This window comes from Onychomys torridus, chromosome 21 (assembly GCF_903995425.1).
Source record: "Onychomys torridus chromosome 21, mOncTor1.1, whole genome shotgun sequence".
NCBI classification, from domain to species: domain Eukaryota; kingdom Metazoa; phylum Chordata; class Mammalia; order Rodentia; family Cricetidae; genus Onychomys; species Onychomys torridus.
Genome location: NC_050463.1, coordinates 11,321,951 through 11,334,835, shown reverse-complemented (window position 1 = coordinate 11,334,835; position 12,885 = coordinate 11,321,951). Strand labels below are relative to the sequence as shown.

Below are 12,885 nucleotides of genomic sequence, written 5' to 3'. Positions count from 1 at the left end.
ATTTTTGAGATTTCAAGGACACAGCTTTTTTTTAAATCTTATATAGAAGGCATAATCTCACAGAAAACCAGGGCATTTATTATCCTACTCTTATTCAACTTGGATTGTGGGTCATGAACACAAATTTGTATGGATTTATAAAATAATCACTATGGGTTTTAAAATGGGCTTTTCCTCCATCTGTTATAATCCTGAACTTTTATATTGGACTTTGTAACATAAATATGATTGGCAAGTGGGTCAATCTTTTATTTTTAATATGTAATAAACTATGTTTAACTGATAATGAGCTTTGTAGCTAATACAGCCTCCTGACACATGCCATGAGGGCTGAAATAAACTGTACAAATGAAGGGCTGACAGGGGGAAAAGAGTCATGGAGAGAGTGAGTAAGGTCAAATTATATGATACCTATGTTTGGAAATGTCATAATAAGCCCAACTTTACTTAATGAATATTAAACGTTCTTTAAATTATCTTTCTCATTCTGTATAATAGTTAATTTGAAATTAATAAAAAACATCAATGTAAAACCTGAAACCCTAAAACACCTAGAGGAAAAAAGGAGTACATAACAATATATACATAATGGCCATGACTTCTCAAATGTGTCCTTTTGGTGGTGGTCTGAAGCAAAAACTAATAACTGGTCAAAGTAAATCCTTCATGAGAGTTGAGTGTTTAACCTTAAGGGTGATACCAATATTCCTCCTTCCAAGAATCAAAGAACATTTTACAATAGTGGATGGAAAGAATATAAAGGCATGAAAATGGAGAAGACGACTATGAAATTCTGTCTTCTGCCTATGGGATGGCTCTCTGTTCAACACTTGTGCATATGCATGTACAAACAAAGACATGAAAGTAAGAGGGGACTCGTGGGGAGGAAAAAGGGGGTTGTCAGTATTAGAGGAGGGATTAAACAAGGTAAAGGGGATAAATATGGTTGTAACACACTGTATACACAAATAAAACTGAACGGGAAAAATTGATGCTTTAGAGATGGCTCAGTTGGTAGGCTTCCTGTCACACAAGAAAGAGCACTTGAGTTTGGAACCCCAGAACCCACATAAAAAGCTGGACATAAAAGTGCATTACTGTAAACTTAGCACTAGGGCTATAAGGTGAATCCTTGGGTAGCCAGCCTAGCATAATCAAATTTGTGTGAGACTCTCTCAAAACACAAAGGTGGGTCTTTAGGATCTGGATTGAGACAAGATGACTGGCCCGTGGAATAAAATTCTGTGTGCCTAGAAACAGATTTTAGAAGCAATTTCTCCTCCCATTATCTTCTTTCAAATCACCTGATAAGGATCATGGCAGCAGTAGTCAAATGGGTGACATCAAACAGAACAATCTGGAAACATTTACTTTCAATGCAAAATGGAGCATTATCTGGTGTCTGTCATTAGTCTACATATTCTTCTCTTCCAGAGGACTACAACTGCAAGATGAAGCTGGCTTTGATATCTGATGGTAGGACAATAGTGTGCTACCACCCTTCTGTGGACATCCCCTACGAACACACCAAAACCCAGACACAGAGCTCTCCGCACCTTCTGTTGCTGTCTGTGTGCTGCCATGCTTCCCACCACGGTGGCAAGGGACTAAACCTCCGAGATTCTTATCCCTCAACCAGATATTTTGCCCAATAATGAAGAAACATACAAACAAGTGCTGAAAACCAAATTAGAAGAAAAAAGCAAACAACTTGAGTAAGGACCATGATAGAACAGCTCAGCAAGGTGTTCTTCGCCACAAAGCATCACTGGTACCTGGACGTACCAGCAAGCCATAAGAAACTGGATCACCCTAAAGACAGGTGACAGCTCTTGATTTTCCAAGTATCAAGGATGTTTTGCTTTTGTCTTATTTGCCAGCTGAGAAAATGCAAATGGTGTATTCATTAAGATGTTATCTAAGAAAATAGTAAAAATAACCTTTCATTTAAAAAAAAAAAAAAAAAAGGTTAGCTTTGAGCAGTGGCAGTATCATAGCCAATGAGGTTTATCCGAGGCACAATTATTGCTAATTGAAAACTTTTCCTAATACCCTGCCATGACGACTTGAAATATAGTCAGCACTGGCAATTTTTGACAGTCTCCACAGAGACTGAATTAAAAAAAGAAAAGGTGGAAAGCAATCCATGAAAGATATACATAAGGTTACCTCTAGTTTCCATATACATGCACATATTCTAACAAGAATACATGCCCCCACACACATCATAACAAAGAAAAGAAAATGTATTTATACACACACACATAGATATTTATACATATATCAATGTATATATAATTTAGTCTTTTCTCCAAGAGAATAGAATACTACTTTGATGCAATTCATGACTTTTAAGGGCTAAGGGTAGAGACAATTTCATGATATCAACTGATAAGGCATAATGAAGATAAGGAACAGATGCTTAATATTATTGCAAAAGACATTGTTCAAGCCAGGTGGTGGTAGCACACGCCTTTAATCTCAGTGCTCAGAAGGCAAAGCCAAGGGGATCTCTGTGAGTCTGAGGCCAGCCTGATCTCCAAAGTGAGTTCCAGGAAAGGCGCAAAGCTACACAGAGAAAGCCTGTCTTGACAAAAAACAAACAAAAAAAGACATTGCTCAAATAATACAACAAATTCATAGCTTGGGTATTATTCACAATGTTCTGATTCTTTATGAAATAGAAATAATGGGATCTGTGAGGTAAAAAGATACCACAATATTAAAATTTTTAAAGATATTTTAAAGGGCCAGGCCATGTTCTCAAAATTCAAAATATCAATATTGCTCTGGTTCTTGAAGGAGGAGACTTCAATTAACCTGTCTGAGTTAAATAAATTCTCCCTTTTCTGCCTGCTTATAAGTACCCTAAGATAATGCGTTGTAAACAAGGAAATAAGAGAACCATTTCATTAAGTCTTCTGTTGGAAATATTATTGGTACTATGTAGTTAAAATTAAAACTGTTTATTAAAATATAACAATGTGTAATTTAGTCTCAAGGTAATGTGTGTGATATAAGCTTATAGAGGAATATTATTTTATACAGCTAGTTTTAATAGTTGATTTACAAAGTATTTTTAAGGGTCATTTAGGATCATAATAATCTCAGATATTTAGAATTTAAGACTACTTGAACCCTATGACCCAGATAAAGTCACTGTGACTAAAGTGGATACAGTTTAGAAACTGTGGCATGCCCTGAAAAGACAATCACAGGAATGGCCTTAAGGAATTTACTGCAAAGTCAAACCTTCTTCAAATAACTTATTTACTTTCAAGAAATAGCTTCTGGCTCAGCACTAAAAAAGGGTACTGCAGAAGGATTTAAGAGAGCAGTTTGTGAAGCCAGACTATATGAGCTCAAATCCTATATTCTTCCTTAGATGTGTGACCACAGATGTCATATTAAAACTACCAGTGCTACATTTTCTCTCTGAAAATATGGACAATAAAAGTACTTACCACACAATGTCATTAAGATGATGAGAAAACTCAATATGCACAATGTCTAATATATAGTAATCACTATATTCACATTTTCTTTTTTATCATGCCATCAAGATCTTGGTAGAAAGGGAATGACTGTTGAAAGGAAATCACATTTGCATACAGTATGGACAACCTAAACACTGTCTGATCCATCAATAGTGAATACTGCTCAAAGGCACTCCCTCATCACGTATATGACTTTGATGCATGTGAAATCACTCTTGGGACCTAAATAAAGCACAGACAAGAGCTTCAGAGAAGTGGTGTACAGCCATGTTCCTGTTCTTGTCCATATTCTATGACTGAGCTCCATTACAAACAATGAAAGAAAAACAAATCTTAGCCTTGTTCAGAGGTACATCCTGTAACATTCTGTCGCTACCTCCAAGTAGAACAATAAAATCTTCTTTACAAAACATAAGACAAGACATGTGGAAGTAGTAAAAATGAAGCTTTGATAAAAATAAAAAAAGAGAGTTTTAAGGAGGGAATCTTGAAGAACCAGAACAAAGCATAAAACTCTTTCCATCCCATGTGAATGTTCATCAAAGGATACTATTGTGAGAGGTCTTGGAAATTGCTAGGACAGATGATCATTCTATGCATGCATTTCTTATACAAACACCCCTGTTCTTATTTAAAGGATGAGAAACAAGAATCCATAATGGTAGAAATAGAGGGTATGTAAGATCTCAATAAAATAAATTCCTTTCAACATAGTTGATCTGGCCCCTATTTGTTTGGCTTAGCCAGAATATCCACAAGGTGATGTCAATGCTGAATATAGTGATATTTTATTTGTATTAAAATGTGATTTTATTTATATGTTAATAAAGTTGCCTTGAGGTCAGAGCAAGCCAGAGCAGAAACTGGGTGGTAGTAGTGCATGCCTTTAATCCCAGCACTTGGGAGGCAGAGCTAGGTAGATCTCTGTGTGTTCAAGGACACAGCCAGCATGGCAGACACACACCTTTAATCTCAATAGCAACCATAGAAGACCTGGAGGTCTGTACAAGCAGGCAGTGAGGAGGAGGTCATGTGGCTGGGTTTACAACCAATGAGAAAACAGAACAGAAAATCTATAAAAAAGATAGGACACACAGAGGTAGCTCTCTGGTGGAGAGGAAGAACAGCAGAAGCAGTGTAGGGTAAGGTTTTCCGCTCTTGCTCTGACCTCGTGGTTTTTAACTCTTCAATTGGTTCTGTGTTTCTTATTTAACAAGCTGGTTACATCTACAGCTGAAGGCACACTTGGCATTATCACTCAAGAGAACTTATTCATGGTCCCTTGGCCTTTGAGTCCATTGTTCTGATCTCTTTTTTCCTTGGCTGCATGCTCATTGTCAGCATGTGTAAGACTTCCCTGCTTACCACACTTCTGCCAAGCAGTGCTTTTGCAAATTTTCGTTATCTCAAATATTACTTCTCACTGAGAAACTTAGTAGCAAAAGAGGTAAAGTAAGTGAGTTTATATCCATGGCACTTGTAGACTTTACCCTATACTCAACCATTTCTTATACAAAACAATACAAAAGAAAAAAGCATGTCTAATATTTGAAAAAAAAAAGGGATGGGGCTCACTTACAGAAACCCATCATGGAACACGCCAGAAAAAGCTTATGTTGTTAAACAGTTCTTTTAGAGCTAGAATATTTGTTGTAAGAATCAGTGTATTTTTTCACTGAGTTATTTTTGCCAAAAGCAATCATCAAACTAAAAAATTACTAGAATTATTGATGCTGGTGAATTACTGAGTCTGGGGGTAAATATAAAATCTTTTATATACTACACAACACTATTTCCCAAGCTATTTCTCACAAGTCAGTACATCCTTAGGACATGAGTGAGCACTATTTTATCAGATTATTTTTTAGAAAAAGTTGGCATTAAACATTCTTATAGAGGATTCTTTGCCATACAGCTCTTTGGGTTTGCCATGTATTAGAATGCTGTGTAAGTCTCAGAAAGGCGTGTTAGTGGCATCATTCCCTATTTTATTTGATCATGAAATACTATTTATTGAGGTACTCTTCTTACATTATTGTGCTACAGAGCAAAATTTAAGCAGATGTTTTGAATAAGAGTATCAATGTAGGAATCAATCAAGTAAATGGTGATGATAAAACAATTACTACTGTGTTTATGAAGAAATTGAAATTTCTGCAATGAAACAGCCCTAGATAAACAGGTTTGTTGAATTTTATATTAAGACTCTCTTTGGCAGAATTCTGAACCTTCAGGGAGAGAGTACCAAGAGATGAACAATTATCAACCAACAGGTAAGTGAATCCCCACATTCTGAGTGTCTTCACTGACTGCTTTTCAGATCAAAGCAATGAAAACATGTTCATAGAGTCATAGGACTTCAATCAAAGTCACACGAAAAAATCTAAGAAATTTAGGCGGCAGTGGCACACACCCTTAATCCCAGGACACAGGAAGCAGAGCCAGGCAGATCTCTGTGAGTTCAAGGCCAGCCTAGTCTACAGAGAGAGATCCAGAACAGGCATCAAAACTACACAGAGAAACCCTATCTGAAAAAACCAACCAAACAAACAAACAAACAAAAAAGTCTAAGAAAATACTACAGATATCTTCTCTTACAGTCAGGCATTTAAAAATACAATTTATTTTCACCAAATTAGGAAATATGTTGATCAGTACTTTTGGCCCATATGACAATTTGATTGAGACCTTCAATGTAAAGGCATATTCACTTTTCCATTTTCAGAAATTTTTGAAACAAGAAAACACTGCATTCTTAGACACCGACAAGCTCCCAGGTAACAAATGGAACTGTCAATCTTCAGCTTGTATCTGAAAATACAAAAGTAACTTACTGAACCAAATTTTGCATGATTTGATTTGTTTATTTGTTTCTAACATTTAAGGGAAATTTGAGGAATGTGAATGATAAGCATGACACACTATACTACTAACAAAGGAATGGAAATGTCAAATCCATGCACTGAAGGTACATTTTTTTTCTTCAAAAGAAAAAAGTGAATAAATACTTAATGCACTTTTATAGTTTATAAATCTTGACATGTTTTAACAAGAAAAGCTTCTCTACCCTATCAACTGACAAATTGTCACTTGCTTTATACTGCCAGTCTATGCTTTTTTTTTTTTTTTTTTTGCCCATAAATAACTTTGTTTCTTAAATCTGGTGGGGCTATAAATAGAGATGCTCAAGGATTAGGTGGGAAAATTGTATCATATAGGGTTCTTAGTCAGGAATCATTCCATTTATCTCTTCAGGGACCAGGAAATTACTTACAAGCTTTAAACATACCAGGAACGTGTCAAATGGTTGCTTTAGGGAAAAGGTTAAAAAGAAACTATTTAATTCAAGTAATAGATGCTGACGAGAGACCTAAAAAGAAAAAGTGAAGAGCCATGAAAAGAAATGACTCTTTTTTCTTCTCTCTGACAGGTAGATGCCTTGTTATTTTACAATACTTAGCCAATTGCCTTAATAAGCTGCATTAGACTCACAGAATAATTGAAAGTTGCTCAAGTGTGGAAGATATGTGAATACAGAAACAAAGGACAATTTCTAAGATCTGGCATGATTAAGAGAGTAGTATTGAGATAGAAAACAAAAAATTTTAAGCAAATTTGGATAAAAATTAAGATTCCAAATCAAGTCATATTTATTGAGATTTTTTATAATTTATTATTTCAAATTTAAACCATAAGCTAGGGGTGCTCAAAGGGAAGTTGTCTGTGAAGGAGGTTGTGAATGTAGAGGAAGCCTAGACATCTAGAATAAAGTTACTAGCAATTTCTGTATGTTCAAATTCTAGCAGAGAAAAAGATGAAACAATATAGCATAGACAAAGAAAAACTGAGGGAATTTCCTTGGTGAAGAATACAGGGGTTAAATTGAGTGCAAGATATAGGCATGGTGAAACAAGACAGATATAGCTAAAGTACAGTATAATAAAAAACTAAGCTGCATTCTGAATAGTTGTGCTTATAACCACAGATAATTATTATTAAAACTATAACAAGGAAATTTCTCTTTGCAACAAATGGAGAACATTCTATGCTGCAGACCACAAAAATATATGAAGAAGGAATTCAGCTGATTATGACAAAGCTATACTTGGAAAATGTAAGAACTCTTCCAGAGGTGGAGGCCAAGGCTCAAGGAGTCTTGGTGATATTGGCTTTTGTTTGTTGCCATTTCCTGCTATGAATTTCTCATGTGCTACTGTAACTTTTCTACCATTTATTGGGCACAATTTCCCCTATAACAATTAAAGTATTTGTATAACTTTATCCAACTGTGCTACAACAAGACACAGTCAAAATCACTAATTTCAGGCCTTTCTGTAATTATTGTCATTAGCAACATCCAGCCAGGACCATCCCAGGACAGACAAAAGCATTTTATCTGAGATAGCTCACAGACTCACTAAGAACAGACTTAAGCATCCAGACTATCTGTTTGAGAAGACCTGGTGGATGTGCTAATTAAGCTTAACTGTCTCCTTTTCCAAATCTTATCTCTAGTTTTAGATCTCCTTTTAACAATTACTAGGTGCATCTACCTGTGATGGAAGTTGCCTAGTGACAGAGCACACTTCCCCCGCCCTGCCAGAAAATGGCAGGAGCAGAGATAGCTTGCATAGATGAGGACTGAAGGGATAAAAGGTAGTTTTATTTTCAGAGGGAGTCAGAGAAGACAAAAGAGAATTGAAGAACTAGATGGGTAAGAACTGGAGGGGAACAAACTGAGATGGGAAAGAACTAGATTGAAAGAGCTAGTTTGGAGATGAACTAGATTGGAGGACTAGAAAGACATGGATGAGATGGAAGGTGAGGAAGAGCCAGACAGGGAAGAACGAGGTAGGTAAGAACGAGATGAAAAAGACCAAGATAGGGCAGAATTAAGATGAAGGAATTAGGATAGCACTTAGAGGGAACAGCAGAAAGGGGTAGAGAGTATTAGGCAAGAAAAGAGCAATTTCTGAGAGCAGAAAAGAAGCTATGTAGAGAGAGAACTGACTCCGAAAAACAAAGTATATGGACTAAAGAGTTTCGTCTATATAAATTCATTTTTTATCATCTAAGATTAGATTATCACCTGGTTTGTAGATTCTTCCACAGACCCTGGGAGAGGGCTATTGAGGGGCTGAACCTCAATAGTCCCTGTTAATTACAGATAACCATAACCAATCAAGGAACTGAATTGTGGAGCCCAGTGCCAATAAATACATCTGTAAAAGAGCTCCTTCACCAAAGCTCAGGAAACATTGTGGAAAAGGGTGAAGAAAGATTATAAGAGGCAGAGGACCAGAGTTTGCTATGAAATTGTGTCACCTAGTAATATCATGAACTACACCCATAAAGTCCCTTGTGCCTGATTGCCTAGACATGAGTTAAAGGATAAAAATGATAGAAATGTTAAAGCAGAGAGAAAAAAGACCACAGGCTCTCAATCCTACGCAAAGGACTATACGCAAATGGGAGAAATCATTTTCTTCAGGGAAAAACACACCAATTGGCTGTCCAATATCAAATGAGCAACCTAGAAAATATACATAAAAGTTACATCATATGGGCTGAGCAGGTTATACATAGGAATATGTGCATATGTATGTATATGTATATATGTGTGTGTGTGTGTGTATATACAAATACACATATACATTTAACAATTAATGAAAAAAGAGGTCATGAATTTGAAAGTGAGCAAACAGGGGGCTTGTGCGGGGAGGGAAGAGAGAAATGATGTAATGACAATATTGTTATATTATAGTCTCGAAAATAAAAGAAGTAATAATTAAAAAATATCTGAACTGAAACCAGTGGGGTTTGCTATAAGGTTAATAGTAAAGACTAACAGATGGTGCCAAAGTAAATAAAATAAAATGCCAAGGATTGAATATTTTAAAATGTGCCCTGTGTTTTAAGTGAGAGTCATTGGGCGCCTTGCCATTATCAGGATCAGTACAGATTGGATACAAAAATTGTGTGGGAGAAAAATCTCTTCTATAGCTTTGATTTGCTGTAGCATACCATAACCTCAGGAAGCAAAAGTACTGCTCACTTTTTCCATACATGTTTTCTTTATTCCTTCATACTTCACTAATTACACATTAAGTAAGAAGAATTCTGGTGACAATGACATTTATTTGAAAACCTTTAAGAATGATGGAATATAGTCCATCCATATACAATTTCACCAGAACTTCAAATGATGCATTTGAACAAGTAATAGTAACAACAACATTGAGGCTTTATGGTGATGAATAAATCATTATTAAAAAATTGTAAGTGGCTAATTTCAGAAGAGATTGAGGAAGACTGTTTCTACACTTTGATATTCAGCTTAACTGTCCATGGAAAATTTGCTGAAAAGAGGAGTAAAGTAGTATTGCACTAGAAGAATTTTAGATCTGCCTATCTGGTTTGAATAGAAATTTAACAATGTCTAGATGTGCAAACATTAAAACACTCAGGTAGAGAAAAATAAAGCACTTGACCTGTCACCGACAGATCCTACAGCTTGCTAGAAATAGCTACTTGTTTCTTCTGAAATCTCTTTTCTTGGATTAGAAAATATGATTTTGGACACTTGGCCAATTATTTCTGTGTTTAGAGTTCAGTGCTATCTCAGGTATCCTGGAACTCCTTTAGGCAAAATGTCTGATCAGGAAAAGTTTTGTGCCACTAATAAATCAATCAATACTAGTAAAAATCACTTTTATCTACTTTCTTCAATTTTGAGTGTATCTATGTGTTTGTGTTTATATAATGAGAAATCATTTTTGTTTTTCTTCTTAAAAGACAGAAAAAATATAGTTAGGAGCAATAGGGAAAGTGTATTACAGAGCATATCAAAACAATTAATATTGTAAATACCTATATCCCATGAGTTATTCTTAATGAATACACATATAAGAGATTCTCCCTGGCCAACAAGTCTCTTTTGTTTGGAAGAATTTTGAATCTATATTCTTTGTAATTTTTGCTGCTTCTGGAAGAACCTGAAGAAGCAAATGAGGATTTTGTGACCAAAGACTGAACATAAGTTATCCCCAGTCATGTGCGTTATGAGTTATCTGTGTACAGGCGGATCTCTTTCTTATTCACTGGCTCACAGCTGAAATTGGAAAATACAACAGGAATACCAAATAACCAGTACATCAAACTACCTACCCTGGGGGAGGAAACAAGTTTGGTTGTACTAAATAACTTCTACAACATTTCTTTGCAAGATGTTACTAATAGTTCTCACATAAAAAGAAAGAAAGAAAAGCAGTGAAAATCAATTACCTAGCAGACCTAGTATACACCTTTAACCTGAGCAGTACAGAGGCAGGAGGATCTCTGTGAGTTCAAGGCCAGCCTAGTCCACATAGGCTGTTCCAGGAAAGCCAGGTACGTATAGTCAGACCCTGTCCTAAGAAATCTAAAGAAAACAACAAAAATGAATGTATTAAACCTATAAATGCCACTAAGAATAAAAAAATAGTGTTATGACAATCTTCATGTTCAAGGAACAGAAATTAATTCAAGATATGAATGAACAACTGCGCATCATAGAATCAGTTCTACAATTGGGTAGTGTCTAAAGCACATGTGCATGAGAAGCTAGTAAGAAAGCAGTTTAGCATTCATATTTTTCTCCTTCTTGCAGCAGTTAGTTCATAGGCAATATTAAACTGTGTAAGTCAGTGAAACCACTCAACAACAGTGGGCATTCCAAACCAAAGTGTATAAATCTGAACAGAAAGAAAAAAGAACCTTACTGTTTCCTTAAAGATAGGCAATAGAAATGTCAATGGTGATAAAAATGTTGTCGTTTCTTAAACACTGTATATCTGTCTTGCTGAAGACTAAGAACTATTTTAAAGAGATTTTTTAAAAAAATTCATTTTACAAACACAGAAAGCAAAGATAATACATATTAAAGCAACTTGCCCAAAGACATGTAGTTAGGGAATATGGAAGCCTATATTATTAAGGGTCAATCTCTTCTGGTTTACTTGTACACATCAGCCTATGCTTTACAGAAGTAATGTAACATAACTAAATTCCTAAGCTACCTTATGTCAATTGCATCCTATAGTTAAGGGTCATTATCCTTGAATTTCATTTTCAGTAAAGTAGAATCATATTATTTGTTAAAATATTACATTTTCTAGAGGGTGCCCAATATTGCAGTAGCTCTTTTTTTAAATATTTATTTTTATTAATTTTTGTTCTGTGTGTATGTGTGTGTGCGCATGTGCATGTACATGTGCTTTTGTGTGTGTGTGTGTGTGTGTGTGTGTGTGTGTGTGTGTGTGTATAAAAGACAAGTGTATCTTGGTACTTGAGGAATCTGGAACAAAGCACCATATCCTCTGGAGCTGAAGTTCTAGGTGGTTGTAAGCTGTAGGCTGTCAACCTCGGGAGCTGGAAAGTAAATTTGGGTGCTGTTGAGAGCAGCATTAAGTAGCAGGAAGTCTTAACTTATCAGCCCTCTTTATAGCCCATAAATGAGCTCTTTTTTTTTTTTTTCAGAGCTGAGGACCGAACCCAGGGTCTTGCACTTGCTAGGCAAGCTCTCTACCACTGAGCTAAATCCCAACCCCAGGATCTTTTTAAAATGCATAGTTAATTCTCTTCTGTGGAGGGATTTGGTATATTTCTTTCCCTGAACATAGCCAGGTCTATAACTATGATATAAGTAATTGTTTGTGAATTCTGAATATAAATGATAATTATAATAAATAAATAAATAATAAATAATGAGGTTTTATAGAGGTGCTGGTTAACACTGTAACCCCATTGCCATACTTTGAAAATTAAGGTATTCATGTGTAAAGAAAAACATGTAAGTGGTCTACTTTGTGGAATCAGCTGTGTTCACAGATGCCTGTTTAAATTTTATAAAATCTGTGAATAAAATAACTGTTCTTAAGTTAAACTATTAAACTGTGGGTTGTATACTACACAGCAATATCTGGCCACAATATCTTAATATCCAGTGTTGTTTGTTCCAGATTATGAAACATATGGAAATTAAATACTATAAAGAATTAAAAGTCAAATGACTGATTCTGCTTTTGTTATTATTGCTATTATTTGTAATTACTTGATGAACTTCCTCCAAGCTATTAACATTGTCCCAACATCCTCCAGTCTCAGTATTCAAATAATGGTCCAGAAACCAGGATCTTCTGCAGCACGTGGGGGATTTCAGGAAATGAAGACTCTGAAGTCCACCCCAGGCCTATTGAATTATACACTCATTCCAATAATGCAAAGTACTGGTTCCTATGCATACTAAAGTCTGAGAAGCATTAGCATAGATCACTAAAGGGATCTGCTGTAGCAAGAATCTTAAAGCGTTCTTATTAATGAAGTCAAACCCGAGGCCAGTTATTGGGGT

At 35.6% G+C, this 12,885-nt stretch overlaps 1 non-coding gene and 1 pseudogene across 1 annotated transcript; both read left to right on the top strand.

Annotated features, from left to right (window-relative positions):
* Positions 1 to 1,316: 1,316 nt before the first annotated feature.
* LOC118571479 lies at positions 1,317 to 1,655 on the top strand (annotated as a pseudogene).
* A 316-nt stretch (positions 1,656 to 1,971) lies between these two features.
* Positions 1,972 to 2,112, top strand: LOC118572059. The gene has a single exon (XR_004943435.1). It is a non-coding gene; the product is annotated as a U4 spliceosomal RNA (small nuclear RNA).
* Positions 2,113 to 12,885: the final 10,773 nt, after the last annotated feature.